Source organism: Triturus cristatus, chromosome 6 (assembly GCF_964204655.1).
Source record: "Triturus cristatus chromosome 6, aTriCri1.1, whole genome shotgun sequence".
Classification (NCBI taxonomy): Eukaryota; Metazoa; Chordata; class Amphibia; order Caudata; family Salamandridae; genus Triturus; species Triturus cristatus.
This window is the reverse complement of record NC_140589.1, coordinates 982053976-982078135: the sequence shown is the minus strand read 5'-3', so window position 1 is coordinate 982078135 and position 24160 is coordinate 982053976. Positions and strand designations below refer to the sequence as shown.

The window sequence follows — 24160 nt, the reverse complement described above, 5'->3', positions numbered from 1 at the left end:
GAGACACGGGGAGTACGAAGCGCCAGTGGGCCCTGGGGGATAATGGAGGATTATTATTGCCCTACCTACGATGTTATGACAGCAGCCTAATCGGGGCAGTGATTTATGTGGTTCATGGCCTATGCATTATTATTACAATTGCCTAGAGGCGAGGTGAATATTGATTTATGTGATTGTGGTCTAATGTGTTTTATGTATAATTCAAAGGATATTTTTATATAACCTTGTATGGAGTCTCTTTTTGTGGTGTGCCTGGTGTGTCACTTGTGTGTGTTGCGCAAACGCTTTACACATTGCATCTGTGATAAGCCAGACTGCTCTGCCAAGCTACCAAGGGGGTAAGCAGGGGTTATCTTGTGTATGTAACTCCCTTACCCTGACTAGAGTGGTAAGTTTTTTTCTGGTTTAGGGGCATACCCTAGCCAACCAGAAACCCCATTTCTCGCAACAGTTCTAGTTCATTGTGCTGTATTAGGATTGTAATTTATGAACTGCACATAACAAAAGGATCTCTGTGACAAAAACAGTAACCCATTGAGCTATCCACATAAATATAGTCCTGTGATCTGCACAGGACACATTCTTTGCAGCAGGCATACTAACCCTCTGCTCTATTTTATGTTGAATCAAAACTGCCACTGGCAAAACTCATGTCTCTCCAGCAGGAACATTAATCAACAGCGTAACCTTGATTTTGTTGTTGTTGCCTGAAACCTGCTGGACACACAAGGAATTCTGCAGCTTAAACCCGTAAGTTATTTCCTAATACAACGCTCCTTGAACTCAGCGCCAGGTGCGGCTGCACCGGTTGCACAGCCCTAAAGCGGTCCCTGCCCTTAAGGCGGCACTAGTTTGAAACAGAAATTGACCTCAAATATCTCTAAAATGAATCTCTTTTGAATGAACACACAAAACAATGCAATAATTTGCTATCTCCGTTAGTAAATATATTAGTATTGACAAAGTTTGGCTGGCTGAGTGACTACTATTCATGCATGCATGTCCTATTGGTAGTGAAGCCGGAGACTCACAATTTTTTAACGAAATAAAAAAGGCTTTATTTGTTGGTGTCTCCCACGTAAAATTGCCTTTGCTTCAATATAAACCAATGGGGCAAATACATTCCAGTGATTTTGTGTTATAAAATCTCCCAGTTTGAAAATGTTGACTATTTAGATTTTCAAATTGAACAGAAACATGGTTACATTTCGTATGCTAGCTGATTAGTATCATCTGCATTTCCCTAAATAATGTTTCCAAATGGATCTGATGAGCTGGAGAAGGCAAGCCGTTTGCTCGTGCCAGCCCTTGTGCTGTCCCTTCCTCGGCCTGTCCGTTTGTGCGCGCCGCACATGAACAATAAAGCTTCCCGGACGATGACGAGTAAAAAAAAGAGGAGGGGAAAAAAAGAAAGTGCCACGACTCCACAGAGTCGGGCTAAGCAGCAGAGGAGGAGGGAGCCGGTTGGGTCACAGTGGGGCTGCGCCTGCAAGCGGCAGAAATCTATTTCCCGAGCCCGAGTGCTGCTCTGTTCGCGCCGCCCTCGTAGACTTCCACCCTCGGGACCTTCTTTCGCCGCTGCAGGTAAAGGGAGCGTTCAAGGGGTTGGTTTGTCTAGTTTCGTGTCTGAGGTATCAGCTGCTGTGGGACCCTGGTGCGGGTGTCTGTGCTGGGAACCCCCTTGGACCTTTTGTGTGGGAAGGGGTCCCAACTCTGCTTCTCTCGCGCCTAGGGAAAGGTCCGATTAAGTTGATTTTACATAATTTAGCCCAGATTTACCAGGTCTGTCTTTAGTAGTAAAACTAACCGATTGCTGAGTTCACTGCTTCATTTCCTTGTATGCTGGTGGGTGCAGTGCGAGAGAGCCAGTTGCAAATGCAGATCCCTGCACACATGGGATCGATCTGTGTAGGGACCATGCGAAAGCCCCCACCAATTTGGCCGGGGTGTGTGTGTGTGCGGGGCGGGTTGAATCAAAATGCGATTTTTTTAATCGTGAAGGTAGAATAAGATATATTTTTCTGCTTTCGAACGTCTGACAGAATCAATCTACTTGAGTGAGTAGGTGAGAAAGCACATTCCTGGGTGTCAGAATTGCCGTTCCCTTTAAGTGAGCTCACAGCCTGTCTTCCAGATGTTACATTTTCACGGCCAGTGCTTCCTGCAGGGACTGGACAGCCCTGCGGGCGTCTGCGAGAAACGCATTTTTTCGTCTTAAACGCTGTCCGCTTAATGCGTGGTATTTATTTTGAACACCGTGTTAGAAAAGAACGTATTTTCGGGCACAAGTATTAAAGAAAAAATGCGTTTCTGAGCTATTCACTGAAGGGGGTCTTTCCCACCCCACCCCACTCTCAGTCCCTTAGCGCTGCAGCTGGCTTTGATTTCGGGGACGTGGACTTTGGCTTTAACTGTTGCACCGCTCCTGCCGTCCGTGCCGGATGCCGCTGCACTCCTGCAGAGTGAAGGGTTAAAAGGCAAGGCTATCGATGACGTTGCTTAACTGCAGCCCTTCCCGCACGCTCATCGAAAGTTTCGTTTACCAGCGTGGCTTTCTCTGTGAGTGACACGTTTCTGCACCTCAGGTAAGGCTCCGTGGCCCTCCTGCCTACTGTCATTGATGGATCAGGTTTTTACGCCATTTAATCCGTCTTATTTTGGTGTTTTGCTCTGAAGGGCTCCTTTGCTTGTGCAGTGACACATCACACGTTTTTGTTTGAGGTGGTCCTCCGGTAAGCATCAGTTTAGGAGGGGAAATATACGCTGTGTTTGCGAGTACAGCTGTCAAGTGTACATTGTGAAGCAGATTTGAGCCAGATCCACCCATGATTGTGTGTCTGTCCCAGAAGTCTTGAGGCTGCGACCACACGGAGAGGCACCCATATTATAAGTGATCTTAATTAAGCATTAATACAGAAAACCCTGTGTGTTGGTACCCCCTGCCTATTGTTAACAGTGGTCTCAATGCGCAACTTTCTTTACATAGACACGTCATGGAAGTGATCCGTCAGATAAGTAGGGCTTTAAGTGTGCCGGGTCCGTCCGGGTCGTAACTGAAACCGCACATTGAAACGGGTCACTATCGCGCTACCTATATTCATGTCCTTAACTCTGCTAGTAAAAGCATGACTGATTTCTGATCAATGAATTTTAAAAATGTTAAAGATGATTCATGCCAGTGATTTAGTTATGTTTATATTTCACATGTTTTTCTTGAATTCCCTAAGAGTGTTATATTGTGTTTTTATTTTATTCGTACCGTATATTGTCGTTTTTTTTAATGAAAATATAGCAGTGCAGGTACTCACTATTTAGAGTACCTGTTCACGTCAGAGAAGTTACCTGTTCACTGCCATTAAATCTACTGCAGGAGTGCTGAGAAGTGTAGGTACTCTCTCAAATTATAGAAGTGTAGGTACTCGGTACCGGACAGTTCCTGCCCATTTAAAGCACTACATATTGCTCTTGTATAGTGCATACTTTGAACCGAGCCGCCACCAGGGGTTTGTTCTTGAGAGCACTGGAGTTGAGGCTGCAGGGAGCGCGAGTTTCTCAAAGTGCCTTTCAGGGAGTCAAAAAAAGATGTTCAGAACACCTGATCATCCAATCCTTGGCCTCTGCAGAGAACAGAGCAACGGTCTTCTATTACAGTTGCATTGGTGATTCTGTGCAATTGTGTATGAAGGAGGTACACAGTTGTCTAACTCTTGACACAGCAAAAGCAAAAGGAATAGTGCTTACAGGTGAGTGGAGTGTGTGTGGGGTGGTGGTGAAGTGAGGGAGATACAAGTATTAAGTGCATTTAGGAGAGAGTGATAAGAGGGTGCTGAAGAGGAAGTGGATGAGGTTTAAGATATGTCGATGGACCAGATGTGGAGTGAAAAAGCGCATATATGTCTAACATGGAGTTACCATCACATGAGCGATTGACACACTTCTTGAAGACCATCACTTCCTTCCAGAAGCATCTGCAATGTTTGAGTCTCACATTTTAAGAATTGAAACCTGTTCAACATTATTTACACCACAATTATTATGATTCTCGTGTATCTTTAACCGCTAGCAACCATTGACCAAGCTAATAGTGCTGGCTGATTTAAGGTGTATGTCCCTTGTTATATATCTGGATGTATTAACAAGAAGCTCTGAGAGGAACCAACATACTAGTTGGGTGGCACGCTATGGGAGTCGCAGAAATTGTTTGCGTTTAAGCCACTCCCTTAATTACATAGGTCACACCCCTTTTTGAGACCCCACACTTTTGTCATCCCACTTAAAGCCCTGCATATTAGTTATGTGATAAACGTTATTTGAAGAATTAAGCAAAACCTTGCTGTCACACAAATTCTTGATTGTTAGCACTACCTAGTTTTTTCTGAAGTGTAGCATTCTTTGGCAAAATTGAGCTAAAATAAATGTTCCAACTGCCCGCTTTAGTGTAGTACGGAGTAGGGTGACCACCTCATTACAGAGACTGTCTCCAGTCCTGAAATTTTCAACTAGAAATAATTTTTTTCAGGTGTATTTAGTGTAAAAATTACAATACCTAGAATGCATTATGCTATGGCACAAATCCAGTAGTAGAGCCAGCATCATCAGTGATGACTTGGAGGGAGGCCAGTCACCCTACTGCGGTGACATTTGTGCGCTGCTGAATACATGGATTGTTAATCATTATCAGGTCTATATTGACAGATGCGTATGAGCTCGGAGTACTGTTTGAATTGTGGAGACATACAAAAAAGCCACCCTGAAAGCTCGCGAGCCTCTTGGCTTCCTTTTTTCCGCTTTATTTACAATGTTTGGTTTGATAAACAACACATTGGAATCTGTGAAGCTCCCCTTTTCCTCCTATGTTTGAATGCACTTAGAATTTTAGGATGGGGAACCAAAGTGTAATTTTCAGCTATGTAGAAGTGAATGCTCTGTTCAATCCTTTCTTTGGGTGAAGGGGTGTGAACGCAGACTGAAATCACTCTTTACATCAGTTTACTTCTCCTCTCTTAGCAACCTTTTCAGTAATGCGATGTGTCCATATGCCTTATAGACTACAATTCTCTGTTGGATTTATTCAATTACCTCCTGAGAAATAGCTAAACTGTTTCTCCTGAGACAGAGGAGTGGTTTTGTAAAACTTGTTTACTGGCTGTGTCGCAAGCAGTTGTGCATCCTTCTCTGGGTGTAGGCCTTGGGGTTCACCTAACATATTGCAACCTTCTAAATTTGTACATACTATAGGGCCGATTGTAGAATAATTGAGCGTTATTTCCTATTTACAGGTGAGCATAAACCTATTACGGGTGTACATGGTTTGGTTAATTAAAAATGATAGGAGTAACCCTTACATTATCTTGTGGACGGGCAGTGGTAGTTTGTTACATGCTTTCATTGTAGTAAATTGCGTGTATACAGTGATAGCTTATATTAAACGCTTCTTTTTCAGCATAATTGTACCATAAGATATAGTTTCTCACAATATAAGGGACAAGCCCATGGCCTTATGACCGAGCCAGGGCACAGTTGCTAATTGATTTTTGTTTGATATTTGTACCTCTTTTTATATGGAATTTTTTGTAAAAGAGTTTAAAATGCGCTAATATTGGTGCATATAAGTATTTTTAAACCTCAGGATGTTAGCAGTGCGCCTTTTCTACAGAATCAAACTCTCTTCTTCCCATCTTGCAAGCAAATAGTAGTATTGATTAAGGTTTGGCTTAAAGGATACACACATTTCGACAACCCTCCACGCCACGGAACGTTTGAGCAGCATTGGAAGGAGGTTGTAAAGTGATAGAATCACATTATAATAAAGTCCCCCGACTCTTATGAAAAGTGCTGTTTCTCAGCCTTGTGATGAAAACTCTGTCTCTTTGAGGATCAGAAGGAAGAATGTGGTACCTTAAGTAGAAAATGCCACATCACCCCTTCCCATAGTAGGGAGATGACCGCTTGGGCGAGATGTTGACTGCGGTAGGTGATCTGGTCTCCGTGTAGCTTGTGTGACCATTATGTATGTTATTGAGAGGCTAAGCACTTCGCCGGAATAACAGTATGCATTCATTGGCTCTGCAAGAGAAGAGCATCTCAATCGGCAAACATTGTCATTATGTATGCAGAGGCCAACTCTTCAATTGCATTATAGCCGTAGGGCATGATTTGGCAAATGCAGGTTGCATCGTACTCCGGGGCTGGGTTTCCATTGTTCGGATATTGCATATACATGTATAAATATTCATATAGAGGTTTTGTTATACTACAGGTCAAAACTTAGATGGTCTTTAATTAAAAGCATTAAATTGAAAAATGGGCAGTGACACGCTGTAAAATGAGTGTTCTTTGTCATGGTTGGAACGGTAGAATGGGTGCCAAGTTAGTAGATCCTTTCTACAATGCTAATCTGGGTTATTAGAATTTTAATGCTGAAATTTACTTATGTAATCCTGAAATGGAGGCTATTTTTAAGCAACGCAACTGCATACTTTTGGGGTGAGGTGGATGGTGAAGCCTTGGTTTATTTAAGGTTTAGGTCACTATGACATGGCTGGGAATGAGGGTTGGCTGTCTCTCTGCTATGACCTTGTGCCTCAAAAGGTTATCGATCAGCCTTGATAGGCCGGGCTGAAGTTCGCCCTTGCTGATGGTGCGTGGGTTACTCCCAAACAAGCCAGTAGTACTTGTCCCTTAGTAAGGAGCCATGAGAGTTGTGTGGACTTGTACCCCTTCAGCTTGAAGTTCTGTGATTCATCAAACTGAAATGTTCTGTTCAAATATCAATAGGAGGTCTTGGGTGCTATTGATAGACGCACAGCCGGTGAATGCATGGTTTAGAAAGGCTTAGAATAAAATTGGAATGTGGTCTGGACATGACTAGACCTCTAGCCTTATCAATTTTTGCTGATTATTAAACAGTAACCTGTTGCTGGCGCCTCAGAAGCGTCATTATAGCAATGAAGGAATGTAGGTCCACAATTTTTTTTTTTTAACTCTTTTTATTAATCCACAACATTTTTGTACATACAAAGAGCGTTTATATTGCATCATCGATCCCTTTTTTACAGTTGACATATCTACCTCTATTGACAAATCTTGGTCCATGTTAATAATGTTCACCTTAGTACCCTGATTCACTGTTAAAGTCCTCGATATGTCTGCCATGCCGTCCAGATTTTCTCCCCTTTCTTGGGGCATCCTCTGCTTTCGTAAATTGTTAATTCCGCTTGCCAGCATCAGTCCAGATCATTTTCCCATTCCCAGTGTAGGGGTGAACATCGCCGTCCCACCCCACATTTCCTTGCCACATTATGTTTAGCAACCACAGCCGCCAACACCAGCCACTGCTTCACATGTCATGGCCAATCCTCGTTTGCCTCCGTTATTAGGAGGAACCATTTGGGCTCTAGTGGGACTTCCATGCCCACTACCGCCGACATTGTCATAGCTATCTTCGTCCAAAATTCCTGACTGCTCGGGCACTCCCAGAGCAAATGATAGAAGGATCCCTCCGACCCACATCCCCTGTGACAACTCGTGCTTTCGCAACTCCCCATTCTATATAACACTGACCTAGGGTAGTACACTCTGTGTAGCGCTTTAAGTTGTATGCGTTGGAATCTAGCCTGAATTGCCACCTCCCTTGGGCCCTGGAGCACTTCCACCCACTGTCCTTCGCCTAAAGTGCCAACATCTTGCTCCCATGCCTTCCTTAGTGTGCTCCATGGGGTCTGGGGCATTATTGATTGAGTCCACAACTTTTTTGCTTTTTGGCTACACGCAGTACTTCATATGAGCAGGTGGTGCCTACCAGCACTCCTTTTTGGGGACTTAGTTTTCATCATCTGAATATGACCCTGAACAAGAGAGAGAGAGAGAGGCAGAGAAGTGGTAAAGGAGGAGGAAGTTAAAACCTGGAAATATTGACAAAGGTAGAAAGTGGGGTTAAAAAGAACCAGCAAAAGTGATCTAAAGCGGAAGGGAGAGTGTGGTAGTGGATGGAAAGGCCTTGAGGTGGAATCCAAACTAGATACCCCCGGAGTGCGAAAACCCTGCATCTGGATCCTAAATAAAACTTTGTCTCCTAGCACTTATTGCTTTTCGAAGTAAGCACTGGCCGTAAGTGTTGTACAGTGATCAAGAAAATGCCTGGTAGATCTGTAATAATAAAGAGAAGACTTGGCAGGGCCCTTTTTACAGTGCAGTGTTGCCATTGCACTGTAAGAACGATGTATGCCATGTTCACTTTGTAGTTTATTAGGTCTCGCCTGACCCAGCACATGCGCTGGTCTGGCAAGACTTATTGAGAGGGCTCCAAAAAGTGCTACCAGGCCAGCCTAGACCTACAGTGCATGTGCGCGGGCACGTGCGCCGCGCTTTAACGCGATTACTTTCACTTTTATGTTCTCAGTGAGGCTTCAATAGATTGCAGCAGTTAAAACAAGCATTGGCATAGCCAATAGGTCTCGATTTTGGGACCTTATAAGTGTTTAGTTATGCAACTGTTGCATGGCTAAACACTTATAAGGTCCCAAAGGCGAGACCTATTGGCTATGCCAATGCTTGTTTTAATCTGTTTTCAGATCAGTAGTACAATGTGCTAGAATAGGAGTTGGTGGTAGGGTGTGCAAATATTAAATTTCAGCTGAAATGTTTTATAGCTTTAGTTCAGTTGGAAAGGCTGCAAAGTTTGTCATCTTGCCAAAAAATTACCCTGCAATTGTGAGCTAAACGTAGGCGTGTGTAGTAATGTTTTTTTCTAGCCAAGCCTACCTCTGAAGGGATTTTTTTTTCATAGATCGCTCTTAAAGGCTTTAAGTCTCCCATTCTCTAGAACTCGCCCAAGGCTCTGTAACAATAATCTCTTAATTAAAGAACAAAAGCTACGCCTTCCTTCAGCCCTTCACCAAGTCTATCCTTTAAATACTGCGCATATCCCGAGTGTTCCCAAACGTGCACACTTGCGCTTTAAGTCATTTTTAATTTATATCCACTGAATGAGTGCAGTGCACTTGTTGTAATTGTATTAAAATGAATTTAAAATACCAATTCCATGTTTACTTCGACGTGTTTTTTTAAGATCTAGAATACGGAATTTTGTTACTTTTACATGCAAGCTGTCTTTTTTTTTTTTTACGTTCACTGAATTATTAAAGAAAAATAATAAATAGCAAATATTTTTTTTTTTTAAGTCTGACCAGTGGCATCAACAGTTGTGTTAAACAGGTCATTTCTATTTGGCTCTGATTAACTCCGTCTATATAGAAAAAATAGCGGGCACTTAAATATGAGGCTTCCATCACCTGCAGGGTCTCATGTTTGCAACAAAGAAAGGCTGGTAATTCAAGTGGCATACTAGCAATATCTTTAGCTGTTAATTATTTTACAAAACAACAGGCTTCAAATTGCAAAAACAAACCGTTTGCAAGAATCCTAACAAAATTTACAATAAAAATCCTGACTTTCCTTGGGTAAAAACTCATAGCACTGAACCTTTCCCTTGGGTCAATGAACTTCGTCAATTGATTCTGACAGCAGTCCATTCTCTTTGCTCCTTTTCCAATCAGTTTATCGCGTGGTTTTTCTGTACACGGGGGTTAAATTGGATTTAATTGTATTGCTTAATTTGTATCATTATTAGTGTTGATAATAAATGCATTTTGAGTTTTGTCTAAAGTGTGTGTTTACTGATGAAAATCTCACACTGTTTTTGCAGGTTTTCCAAGTTTTTAATGGTCAAGCAATTTGTAAGGTTTTTTTGTGTAGATTTATAGGTGACTGCATACTTCAGAAATGGTTGTTATTTACACTTGGGTTACCACGTGTACTGCGGGCTTTACGCTATGTGGAAAGTCAGCTTGGGTAAATGGTGTGAAAAAGTCCATTTATAACTTTATGTATAGTGCCTTCCCCGCAGACGAGCACTGTCTTCATGTTTGTGAGAACCCTCAACTTTACAGGTTTGTGGGTGTTTACTGAATTGCCTACCCGTTGAAGTGCACTTTCCCTGCTCAAATGCTGAATTTATGATGGTGAAAAATATGCTATGCTAGTGAATTTTCTAACGTGGTAAGTGCAATTTGCGTTTATATCTGGTTTATTATATCCGAAATGGTGATTAGTGCACATTGATTAACTTTCACATAAAGCCCTCGTCATTGGTATCTTTAGCTTAAGTCTTTACAAACCAGCTGGTGTATATTAGTCCAGTTAACCCACTAATGCTAATCCATCTGAGATAAATGAATATTTTGAAAAGAACATGGCGATAATAGTTTGCATCATTTTTTAGATCTCTTGATTGGATGAGCTAGTTGAGTGAACGTGGGTAGACAAGGCCTTTGATGATATATCTTGACTATCCCTTGACTTGAGAGCTACGTCGAATACTACTGTCACCCTGAACACACAGTTCATCATCTAAACATGTACAAATCCGGTACACCAATGGCTTTTCAACCATGTGATCGTGCCTTCTTACCATCATCCATGATCTGTTCTTACCTACAGCTGTTGTAGTCAGAAGTTCATACATTACGGATGTTGCATAATTAATCCGGTATATTCCTCCATTGCAAAGTAACGTAGTAGGTTTTGTAGCTCTGCAACCCACATAGTTTAACATTTTTTTAAAATTTATTTTAACACCATTTGCAAATCGGTGACATCTACTGCTTTGCCACGGTCCTCTATTCCAATTTTCGGCTGCTTTTACGATGTTCATTTTGATAATATTCTCACTAATGTAAATGATTCTCTTCTTCCAGTTCTTGATATGATGCTGATTAATAAAAGTGAATATTGGATGAAATTTCTGGTCATCCACTGACATTCATATGTTTGATCAAAATCAGGGTAGGGAAGAGATTTACAGGTGATTGTATAACCTTTAGAAATGGCTGTCACACTTGGGTCATCACATGTTGTAGTAGCATCTTAGACACAGATACTATGCATAAATATGATGTGACCATTTTAGCCAAATGGGGATGTCTGTCACTAGTGGACCTTCGCTTCCGGGTAAAAAAGGCGAAACAAACCAAAGTTCACTAGCTTGGCTTTACTCTCGCCTCCTTTTCCCCTCAGTGATGTAGTTGAATGAACTTCTTAAGTCTTTGCTTTTCTTGCAGATTCTAATCCCCGGCAGCTGGGCTGTGATTCTCTGCCCAGTTTAGTACGCCTTTGGGGGAGGTGGGATTGGTGCTTGCCAGACACCCAAGTGGTCACCGAGCTTGCAGGACCAACACAGCTCAATCTGTTCTCGGGATGAAGAACCATTTGCTTTGCTGATGCTTCTTTTTCTTCTCCTGCTCCTCTTTAGGTGAGGTAGAAACCATGAATTCCAGTTCTCTGCAAAGTGGTTGATCTGAGTTTATGACTTGTTCTAAGGTGGACTGATTAATTTTTTCATATGTACATAACTTAAATAATAGGGGTTATCTTTGTTTTAATTCTGGGAATGATGGAGTGAGTAATAAGTGAACCCTTCTGTAAACCACATAGCATCTATTTCAAAGACTCAGATTTTTATGCATTTTGGGAAGTTGCTGTGTCCGCCGCCTAAGTGCACATGTGGCTGGGCAAGGTCTTATGGGAATCTCACAGAAAGTACATCTGGAAGAATTAAGGTTGAAAAGTGACTGTCCTCAACATTGTTGCAGTCTAGGTGTTTATCAAAGTGTTTCAACTATTATATGGGAGAGAACCTCCTAAGGACAATGTAGGAGAGTAGGATCTGCTTCTTATGGTTACCCTCCATTTTTTTTGTTGCTGATGTATCACTGTTTTCGACTTAGTCTGACTGGGATTCTGCTATCCAGGACCCCAGTTTAGCTGCTTTCTCCTCTAAATTGATTGCATGTACTTTAGGTACACTCCAGATTGGATTCTGGGGTACCTTGATCAGTCCCTAGTATATGGTATACTATGTACCCAGGGCATAGGTACCCCAGAGGCCTCCCAGGGGCTGCAGCATGTATTATTCCACCCCTGAGAGACAATTCAAACTGACACCACAGGTCTGCTACTGCAGCCTGTGTAAGGTGGTGCATGCACCCCTTACTTAGATATAGGTTCACTATATCTATTCTAAATCACTGCACATATAAACCTGTCAGTCACCCCTATGGCAGGCCTTAACAATCCTGAAGGCAGGGTGCTGGGTTTTATGTGAGAGGGTGCCCATGCATTAGCAGAGCCCATCTGCAGCCTTTCAAACCTTTTTTCCGGGGTTGTTTGTGATGCAGCCAACCATATATATTTAAGTGCATTATAACCGCACAGTAAATGCTAACTTTAAAGCGACTGCTTAGAAACCTGTTGTGTTTGGTGTCAAACACCTTGGAATCATACCTCCACACCCGTAACTGGTGTGGGAGGTATGATTCCTTCCTTTGACAACCACTACTGTGAGTCATCGGTCTACCCGGTACCAGCTTTCTCGACCTGAGCATCACAAAATGGATTCTGCCAGCCACAGACACGAGTCTGCCCTCATGCTGCTGAGCCAAGCTCGAGCAGGGGAAGGCATGACAATAGGTTTCCTGTCACAGGGAGGTGTGATCACCTCCCAGACAGGATTTAGTGTATTTGGCCTGGGTGGGTGCACTCTGAGAGTGCTTTGAAGTATGCACTGGGGGCACATTTGGTGTCTCTGTGCATAGTCCAATTCAAACCGGTTTCAGGAGCCAGTGGCTCCTGCTCTGGCACGAAACTGGACAAAGGACATGGGTGTAGCCACCCCTCTGTCCTGACCCTCCCATAGGTGGGTCCCTAGAGTTTGTCCCATCCCTTTCTTGGGTATAAAGTAGGAACCCCTGACTACAGGATTTTACCTGGACTAAATTCTGCTACAGAAACCAAGTACTTCGACGATCTACACTACACTACACTGGATGACTGAAGAATCTCCCTTGGAGTAAAGGAGTTACTCCCCTGCAAGGCAGGCACCTTTAACGCATCTGACCAGTTTGCATCTCCCGAGCTCCTGAGGACTCCGAAGATTTCTGCAACACAGGGGGCGGGTTCCCGAGCGTCACCGAGGTCGATCAGTTCTCTCAGCAATCCTGAGACCCGTATCCCTCGTGGGGACCGTGCAACCCGAACCCCTGTGCACCGTGTACTTTTGCAGCAGCATATGCTTTTTGGAGATCCCTGAGGCTGGGTTTTGGGCTACTTGTAGTCCTAACCCCGAGCAGTAATTCTACTGAAAATTTCCGGCCTACACTCCACAAGTGTTCTGTGGGCTGGTTTTTTGTGATTCAGCTCGAGGTCCCTTCGCGGTCCCTGGTCGGTTGGCCTGTGGGTGCCTGTGAAGGTAACTTTGACCTTCAGTGGGCTTTCCTGGTTGCTCCAGACGTGTCCTGACTCTCCATTGCTTGGGAGTGCCCAGGACCTTGCTCGTCCTCACCGAAGCTTCTTTCCTCTGCCCGCGTGGGTTGCAGTTGCCAAGGCTTGTTGGTGTTCAATCCGGACACTGACCCAGCACTTGACATCCTTCGTGGGACAGCTCACCTCTGGACTTTGGTCGACGTCTCCTGGTCCCCGTGGCTGCAGAGTCAAGCATCGCATCATCTCACCTGAAGCACCCAACATCGGTGGGCATTCGTCCCCTGGTCACCCTGAAGTGACCCAGACTCTGTCTCCTCTGCTTTCAGGTTCTTCTCACCTCAGATCCAGGCTTGGATCCCACCGGACACTTTTCATCTTCCTGGCAGTAGCACTTTTTCGCATCACGCCATTGAAATCGACGAAGGTTTTGGACATCACTTGACCCCTATGCACCCAGCTCCTCTGGGATAGGTAACACGGGTACCTCGGTACTCTCGAGGGTGCTGGCCTTAGAACCTTCTATGTTTGAAAGGGTTTGCTTAAAGTCTTCTCCGAAGCGTCCTTGATCTTAAACTGCCAACTCCGACCTTCCCATAGAATTGTACGGAGCTCGCGCCTGTGTTCACACACTGCACCCGTCCTCCGTGGGTGCCCTGTGTCACTACTTTGGGTGGTTTCTTGGGGTCCCAGCAATTCTATGTACTCTAGGCACTGTCTAGTTAAGTCGTGTTTGTTATACCACTTTCTTAGTATATAGTTCGGTCTCCCCCTGGAGCCTGCTGTGTATTGTGCTATTTACTGTTGTTCTAGTGATTTCATGTTGTGTGGTTTGTGCTCTATTCTCATAAATAGATTAGTAGAGAGTGTTTAGTAATAAATACATATTTTTTATATATCTCTTGTGTGGTTCTCCTTTCATTTGGTCATTCAGGAGGTTATGATCTGGTAAAACAAGCTGCTTTACATTCCTTCGAGACTTAGCCTCAAGGCTGCTCTCCATAGCTACCACTAGGATACCTTTCAATAAAGGCTGTCTTTAACCTAATCATCAATAAGGGTTGTTTGGACTGGTACAGGGTGCCCACTTTAATTAGTGGACAGCATATACCAGGCCAACTTCTCACAGACAAGAACCCTCACTCACTCAAAGGTGGCATGCTTCATTATTGGGTTCCCTCCTCACACCAAGGCTGCAAGGTCATTGGTGTGGGCTTCAATTCTTCAAGGTTGAAGAGGAGCTGAGGTGTTTTAAGGAAACTCACATGAGAAAGTAAGAGGAGTGGGGTGCAGAGTGCAATAAGGGAAAGAATGAAGAGTAAAACTGGCTCCAGATCAGAAGGACAAATTACATTTATTCCATGGTCTCCTGGGACTGGGTTAAAAAGAGAGAGGACTGGGGGTTATCAGCAAATATACCCCTAAGATGTTATGTAACAGTCCATTCCTATCCAAACTATGTTTATTGCACAGGATTGTCATTTGTTTACATTCCTGATAATCTTGTTATGCTGTGTTGATATCTAGTTTCTTTAGTCGTACTACCTGTAAAGATTACCTCTCATTTCATTTTTTTTATGGGTACTAAAAATACATTATTTACCACTAACTTCACCTTATGTTTGATATTCTTATATAGTATTTGTTGGGCATAGTTAGTGGCGAAGAAGCACTGATGTCTGTATGCCAGATAGCTTGGAATGGTAACATTGACAGCAATGTTCTGTTGATGGCTCGTTTCTGGTGGCGTACACGTAGGACTTGGCAATCTCTCTCTCTCTCTCTCTCTCTCTCTCTCTCTCTCTCTCTCTCTCTCTCTCTCTCTCATTCAAATGTATGTATGTGTATATATATATAGTGTGTATATATGTTGTTTATTTCGGTCTTTATCATCCGAGTTTGTGCTCCTTCCGTCTGATAAAACACCTATGGTTGTTACAAAAGCAATCCGTAAATGTTGCAAATGTTTGTTCCTGTTTGTGATGCGTCTTGGTTTATGCTGCGTTTACCATTTGCCAGCAAAAACGGTTTGTTTCTGCCATTTGCCCCTTTCTACCAAATGACATTCAAATGTAAATAAAGCAAACATTGGGGCTATTAAAACAAAAATTTTCAGCACAAGTAAGCTTTTTCTCAAAAATAGGTGTTCGTATAAAATGGAGTGCTTTTAAACTATTATTGTCCTGTTTAAAAAAAAATATATATTTTTTTATGGTGCTTCAAGCTATTTGGTATCATTTCACTCAGTGTGACGTCTGGGCTAAGAATGGTGCATTGATTTGTGGTTCCACAGGGTACCCTCTTCCCCACAGGCCACGTCCCTGTCCATAGGTTCCACGCCTAACTTTTAAGTAGTTTGATGTGCATTTAAACATTGTCATTATGTAATATTTTGACAAAGGTGGAGTGTTAATAAGCGCCTGTCTAGTACTTCGAGAAGACTGCATGCAGTAAGTGATAGGTTTTATTGTACCAAAAAGCCGATGTTTTCACAAGAGCAAAGTATGAATTTTTTAAAGTATTTACTATAATTGGTATTACCTCGCTGAGGAATTCTCCCCGGTCATACATGATGGAGAGGTGGTGAGTGAGGAGCTGGAGGGGGAGGATGGAGTGGAGAGTGGAAAGCAAGAAACTAGAATAGAAGGTGGAATCGCGGGGCAGTGGAGGGGCCAAGCAACGTTGGCTACCAACACTGCAGGCACCAATTACAAATTGTAATGACAGATTGGCAGAGTTGCAGGTTGGGCTGAGCAGTCGGCACCTACTGTGAGTCATTCTTTGAAGGGCGGATGCCTGTCCTATTAAAAGGCACATTCCACCCAACCTTTTTTTGCCATTATCTGGCTCACAATTCAAAATACCAGAATGACCTAGTCATTGTATATTGTCTAGCATAACTCCTTCCAAACTCTGTAAACTGAAAGTTAACACTTAGTAGCTGCCATCTTTCTCCCTCCTTGCTATTCCGTCGCACATTTCTTATGGAAGAGAGGCAGATACCGCTGGATCCACTTGAGATGTGACCCAGTGAGGAGTACGTGTTTGTTCGTTACTGGAGAAGCTGTCCAGTTCAAGATGTGTAAAATATTATGAACTAAAGAACTAGTTCCTTATTTATAATCCAACTTTCCTTCGCAAACAATGAGAGCGTATATGCAATGCAGACTGGGCACACTCTCCTTTTTGAAATTGAAAAGTGCCCGGTGTTAGGTAGGCAAAATTAATTGTCTGTGCTCTATGTGTTGAAATTAAGTTTAGACTCCAGTATCTTGTTGCAGGTTGTAGTGTCCTCAGAGAGGCAAAATAAAATGCAAATGTATCTATGGACTGTGCCTATAAGATCAGAAGAGAGTTAGGACTGCCAGTTTGTTGAAATCTCTGTAGCCAATAGGGTGAGACAGAAATGTTTCTCACCTGCAATTTTTGACCAGGGAATTGTAGCTCTGTAAGAGGGTCTGACAAAGAATGTTGCATTGAAGTTTGTTACACAACAGAATCAGGAGTGATTAGTCTGGTTACAGTAGGATCATTGACTGTGTACTCAATTGTCTGGTATGATAAAGATAACATCCTATGTAGACGATACACAAATTGTCGTATAGATGTGGTATATTTTTGTATTTTTGTTTTTTGTATGTACTCCAGTGGCAAAAAGAAAAAAGGTTGCAGGTTACCACCTTCGTGCGAGTAAACTAATTTTGAAAATGTACAAATGATTTTTCTTTTCTAAAGTGGAGAATGGACCAATCATGTCTTTTCTTTTCTTTTCTTTTTTTATTATTATTTTATAAAGAATACAATCACAACCGCTGTTACAGGGTTAGCCAAGAACGAAAACTAGCCGTTTATACATTGGTGTATATATAGCTAGCCCCTACTGTTTGTATTTTGAGAACGAAAGAGAAGTAAGAAGGAAAGGACAGAAAAATTAGTGGTGAAACAATAGAGGAATAGGAAAGGCACAGAGAGAGGTACAGTCACTGTACCTTACATTTGGCAGCAGCTATACATTCTGCATTACATCTGACACACTTTCATGATGCTTGAGACCGCATGCAGGCTCATTCGGGCTATTTTAGGGAACAACACTTTGTGCATACCAACTGTTTAAGGGGGTTCATAAGAGTGTAGGTAAGTGTCCAGAGCCTATCACGTCCCTCTCGAGGACGCTTTCCAGGGTGAGCACTGTAGCGCAATATTGTCCGCTGCTCTGAGATGCGTGACCCAGTTGAACCATCCTTTGTACCTAGTTTTGCTTGTCTTTCCAGTTGGGTAGGACCATTTTCACAGAAAGATTCTAACATCATTGCACACTAGTTTGGCAAGGGTTGTAGTTTTTAGGTCTTGCCTGACCCAGCGCATGCGCTGGTCTGGCGAGACTTATTGAGAGGGCTCCAAAAAGTGCTAACAGGCCCGTCTAGAGCTACAGTGCATGTGCGCGGGTACACGCGCCGCGCTTGACCGCGATTATTTTCACTTTCGCGGCCGCACGGCCGCTTGGCATAGCCAATAGGTCTCGCTTTTGGGACATTATAAGTATTTAGTTATGCAACTGTTGCATGGCTAAACACTTTTATAAGGTCCCAAAGGCGAAACCTATTGGCTATGCAAATGCTTGTTTTCTTTTTCTTCTGGAATGTAATCTCTTATAGAACTGAGCACCTTAACATATGGTTAACATTAGTAAAGCTAGTAATGCGGTAGGCATTCTTTCCGAGGGAACCAGGCAAACATCCTGCAAGAAACATATGTAACCCTACAACAAAACACATTCCTATCTGCGACACACCTATAATGCAGATGTAATAAATGTGAGTGAAAGAGACAGTCCAAAGGCAGCTTCAACAAGGAACTAACCAACACTTTCCAAGGCACTTGTTTGTGACTAGCGCATTCCTCCTTTATAAATGCCAAGAAGTCTGTTCAAATAAAGCATACTGTTACTGAAAAGGTAAACTTGACGTTCAAACCCTTACCTTGTGGAAGGACCTGCAAACTATGCAACGAGAAACGCCCCACTGTATAAGTCACTTGTCATGATTGTGTAAGCCCTTTGGAGTGAACGCAGTAGGGAAGCATAGGAATATGTGCATCCGCTTGGCGATAGTCCTAGATTTGCCATAATATTGGACTTGGGAAATATTTTGTGAAACTGCAATGCACTCTGGGTCTCAAACCAACAATATGTGTACTAATAACGGTGAGAGAAAATCTAGATAATAAAATCTGTTTGAAGCATTAAGGACATGCATAAGCTTCATTCCTAAAAGGACATTCATTTACAACCATTCGCTAAGTCTAGGCTGAAAGGCTGTCCGAGTTAAATTGGCACTGTGTAAATTATATGTGACCAAGGAGGTATTGAAGAAGCCCCTATGGCGGAAAAGCTGTCTTTTGCTGTGCTTGTATAAATCCATTAGATAAAGGTGCTAGCAACTGGTATAAGGAAGCAAAAACTAAGGGCTCCTTCATTCACCGAAAACATAAAAATTGCACAAAAGGCAAAACAAAAATCCTCAGATGCTGAAAAGCAGATAATAAAGATTGAGGAAAGGATTTGTGTATTATCAGGGGGTTTAGGAAAACATTTGTACATGACCAGGGCATAAATAAACATTTCGACATATTACATATAAGAAGTGCGCATACTTCAGCCTGATTTGGAACTCCTGTTGGAATTTGTCTCTCAAGTGGTGACCCCTTTGAAATAAGCAGCAAGCACTTCCATTGATGACTGCCTAGCTTTCAGCAGAAACAAAAATGGCGCACTTTAAGTGAGCACGTTTGTAAAGTTCAGGAAGGACCCTTCTTTTCTCATGGTGAGAGTTCTAGTGTTCCTTTTTTCCGAAACACTTGCAAGCATTTTCAAACAAGTATTGGCAAAGCCAATAGGTCTGGCCTTGTCCGCCAGCCTTTTGGCAATTCTTGTTTTGTCACTGTTTTTCCAAAACTTTAAGGAAGCTACCAAATCTATAAACAAACATTTGACTAAAGGCTAAAATGTTTTTTGGGTTTCAAAAAGCACACATTTCCATGATACCAGTACTCCCCGGTACTGAAAAGAACTACTTTGTGTGGATGTGCTCCTGGTGGAAGGGCAGTATGACGTGACTCATAGTGAAGTTAGCCATTGGCTGAAGTGGGCTGACGCATTGCCCCTTGCTGCATGCTCGAGTGGGTTGGAGAAAAATGTGAATGACACAACCACAGACAAACGGATGAAGCGCGGCTGAAAACTCTTATAAGTAAGTATATTATACATATACTTTTAGTAAAACCAAAAGGCCTTGGCAAACACAGACCTAGCCAGTTGTTGTGCCAGCCTCTTCCCTTTTGAAGGAAATAAAGGAGGAGGGAGGAAGGATGGATGTTCCAGTGCTGCAAAGTAAATGCAGTAAAGGCTATTTTTCTTCCCCGGCAAAGTTTATTAAAGAACCAAAAGGGACATTTAGTCCAGAATAAATGTGTTTTTTATTCAGCCTAGCTAGCAGAGGCAGCCAAAGTCTTTGTGAAACCTTCGTCCAGAAATTTTTGGAGTGGAATACAATTTAAAAACAAGTTTTTAAAAATTCCACTCGAATTTACAGTCACTTTCGAAGAGATCCCAGCAAGTGTAAATGAACTGGAGCCCCTGATTTATGATGCAGCAACTTCTGCAGAAAGAAATTTAAAATCCAGTCTAAAGACATATTTGTGTATTATTTATAATCGGAAACCCTTGGGTCTTCAGTGGATCTATACTGACTTCCTCGGCCCATGCCTCCTTTGTCTTGTCAATAAACCTTCTATACTATTCTAGATTCACCTATAAAATAGGATGCCATCAAAACAAATGAGTAAATGCTAGCCGCCATGGATAAAGGAGTTCTGTTCCTTTCATCGTTTATAAGCCATTTTACAATATCCTTTCAAATGAAAAAGCCAGGGCCTTCACATCACAACAGATTAAATTCAGACTTCAATTTAAAGAAGAGGTGTTTACCTTTGTAAAATGTGTTTAATCTAGTGAACGCCAGCTACCATACGTGGTTTCCATTAAAACTGTTTGCCAGGATGTCTTATGTTGACATTAACCCACAGTGAATGCTTTCAGAGAAATTGTACCAAGTTTTGAGAAACAATATCGACTTTGTGAGCAAAGGTCATTTCATTACTGTCCTAAACCAAATAAGTTTCTTTATGAAAAGAGCCTTGGCGCAATCCCTCATCCACAAATAACTTTGCTGCTTGTGCTAGAACTCACCCGTAACAAAGTGCAATAGATCTTTATGGGCCCCGTTATATTTCAGTAGGTCACAAAAATCAAAACCACCAAGCAGTATTTAAGTTGGCCCTGTAATTTGAGTCGGGCCAAGAGACGGAAGCCTTCTTGCCTATCTCCCACCGACACAAATTTCCAAATATTGTATAACTCTGCCTTCAGGTCTCTTTTAGGCACACTTGATTCCATGCTGGGAAATATGTATACCATCATGGGTAACATTCTCATTGTATTTATGTTTATTTTCCCAACAATCCAAATGACAGGAGAGATATCGTATTCAACCATGATTTATACTTCGATTTTTTTTTTTTTTTAAATTGTATTTTTTTTTGTTTTTTTGGGGGGCACCATAACAATCTTAATTTCCCTGTATGCTTGCGTGGCTTAAGACTGGGTTGTGATGCAGGAGAAGTATATGTATGTGTATATTTGTGTATACTGTCTTTCACAGCGCTCGCTCCTGCAGGTGGGAGTGAGATGACCCAAGGGAAATAAAGCTCACTGGATCAATTAGAACGCTCTGTTTCAGAATTAGCGCTTCTGGGAGAGACTAACGTGGACTCATCCGTACAGATCTCTATATATATATATATATATATATATATATATATATATATTTTTTTTAACCTTAATTTCTCATAAACTCCTGACGGATTTACACCAAATCACAAAAACTGCATACCAAGATCTAGCTTTCTGCCAAATTTGGTGTCATTCAGTTCAGTAGTTTTCGCTGTAGCCCTGTCTAGAGAAGTCTATGGAAAATGCATGGGGATTTTGCTAATTGAGGCCCCCCTTCTTTCTGGGGCCTTGTTACTGTAAGGACATTTTACCTTACCTTTTTTGGCATTGAAGCCTACATATGGGTGACATATTAATATTTAAAAGGCATGTTTATGCCTGTCGAAAGGGGTTATTTTGACAGCTCAAATTTGAAGTGTAAACCTGTGCCGGGAGGTTATTGGTGGCAGGCATGCTGTCATGTTTTGCATTGCCACTTCGGTGGTGGCAGACTATATGTTGCTGTTCACTGGTGGCTTTTAAAATACAGACTCTGGGTACATGTGTAGTATATACTAGGGACCTATAGGTAAGTTACATATGCCAATTAGGAATATAGCCAATTACAACATGTTTTAGGGGTCCGAGCACATGCACGAGGGCCTGGTTAACAGAGTGCCAGGGTACATGTGTAGTATATACTAGGGACCTATAGGTAAGTTGCATATGCCAATTAGGACTATAGCCAATTACAATATGTTTTAGGGGTCCGAGCACATGCACGAGGGCCTGGTTAACAGAGTGCCAGGGTACATGTGTAGTATATACTAGGGACCTATAGGTAAGTTACATATGCCAATTAGGAATATAGCCAATTACATGTTTTAGGGGTCCGAGCACATGCACGAGGGCCTGGTTAACAGAGTGCCAGGGTACATGTGTAGTATATACTAGGGACCTATAGGTAAGTTACATATGCCAATTAGGAATATAGACAATTACAACATGTTTTAGGGGTCCGAGCACATGCACGAGGGCCTGGTTAACAGAGTGCCAGTGCACAAAGTAAAAAACCAGCAGCATCAGTTCAGAAGAATAGCGGTGATCATGCAAAAAGGCATTTTTGTACGGTGGTGAATGAATGAATGAATGAGGGAGTTTATAAAGTGCGCAGACACTCCGTGACTGTCCTGGCGGTTAGGTAGATGACCAGCAAGAGTGATAGCAAGTGGTGATTTCTTTAAAAAGCATACAGTTTGTAGATTAGCGGTCCTGGAACTTTAGTTAGGGAGGACTTGTCTGTATCAAAAAGACGTTTAAGATGAGACTGCAGGCATTTTTTGTTCAGAAATATATTTAATTACCAGATTATTTGTTAGGTTGAATACTGCAAAGTTTCTTGCTTGGCCACTCTGAGGGATGCCCATTTTTTTTCTCCGTTTAATGAGTGACCAAAAAGTAACCATAAAGTATTTTTTTTTAATTCAAAGGTAAATACTCCTATGCTCTGGTCTGCGGACTCCTAAATGAAATTCACAGAGGCACAGGCGTAGATCTAGCCCTTTCTTGTGTCCTATCTGAGTTCTCAGAGCATTCCTTGAACTATGCAAATGTAGTCCTTTGCTTTCGATATTGATATGAGATTGGCATGGGTGAGTGGGAGGAGAAAAGAGAAAATTAAGAAGGGCAACAGGTGAGAGACATGGAAATTAAAAAAAAAATCACATCTACAAAAATGTATCCTAAGGTAATTCACAAGTTACTACCACGTCTACTCCAATAGAACTACAGCCCAATCGTGCTCCGATCTGTTACAGCCAAACCTTTGGGTTAGTCCCACAAGTTACTACCACATCTGCTCCAATAGAACTACAGCCCAATCGTGCTCCGATCTGTTACAGCCAAACCTTTGGGTTAGTCCCACAAGTTACTACCACATCTACTCCAATAGAACTACAGCCCAATCGTGCTCCGATCTGTTACAGCCAAACCTTTGGGTTAGTCCCACACCACATATTGCCATTCGAAGGTGCTGCAAAGGAATCCCATACTAGTCAATAGAGACTAGGAGTAACACTACCAGCACAAAGCCCAACACCAAAACAGAGAAAAGAAAACTAAAACCAAAAAATGGTCATGTAACTTTAGACCTTAAGAGACTCCTATACAAATCGGGTGATCTAAATGTTAAACAATATTAATTCATAAAATTACTCTGGTAAAGATCAAATAAATGTAGACATTGCATACATCGATATAAATCACATTCCACAAATAAAAAAACAAACCCAAAGAAAATGTATTTTATGTTAACATAGTTATATAACCGCACACATCTATTCAAATGATATTACATAAATATAGCAGGAGAACATGCATCGAAAATTGCAAAAAAGTAGGTTGCTAATTAAACAGCACACCTTGTCACATCAAGCGATATGTGCACTTTGACACAACATATTGTGTGACACACGACACAACTGTAACTTTTGCCTGAGGTTCACAGTACCTTCCTCACAAGGGGAAGAAGGCAGAGCCCTGCATAAGGGCTCTGTGTATGTACTCCCAGTAGTAATGTTTGTCTGTTATTTGCTCTGGTAATCTCTTTTTTTCCTCTTCTTTGAAATGTGTAGAACTACACAGAGATCTCCACCTACACTGTGTAGAACGACCTAAACTAAATCTTTAACTTTACCAATAAGATAGGCTTATTTTATGTTGCATTTGTCCCAGCCCCTCATATAAGGGGTGGGGACACTTACTTCTGCTAGTATGCATAAATCGTCTATCTGGTGTTGGTAAATTTTTGTGTAGATTTACGCATTTTTGCAGAAATTCCACCTGTTGATTTACAATTGTGAATTGAGCACAGTGTCTTTGGCTAAGACTATTGCTTTTAAATGAGATATGATTAAAACCGAGAAGGAACAGACCAAATATGCTATGCTGAGGAGTGAAACCCCTTCATCCTTTGATTCCGTTCTCTCTGTCTCTACAGCTCATATTGACCAAGTGTGTGCGATTGGTTCTGTCTTTGCTCACAATCTTTCTATACCGCACTGCATGTTTTCTCAA

At 42.1% G+C, this 24160-nt stretch overlaps 1 protein-coding gene across 6 annotated transcripts in view; it reads left to right on the top strand.

Annotated features, from left to right (window-relative positions):
• Window positions 1-1428: 1428 nt before the first annotated feature.
• The window catches only part of RRBP1 (ribosome binding protein 1), a 250849-nt gene continuing 228117 nt past the window's right edge, over window positions 1429-24160 (top strand). For 3 of the 6 annotated variants that reach the window (XM_085611756.1, XM_085611754.1, XM_085611752.1), the window contains exon 1: window positions 1429-1584. The gene's annotated coding sequence lies outside the window, so the exon portion shown is untranslated. Of the gene's footprint in view, window positions 1585-1877; window positions 2586-24160 lie in introns of those variants that run through there. The other 3 variants (XM_085611757.1, XM_085611755.1, XM_085611753.1) reach the window with 1 other exon arrangement.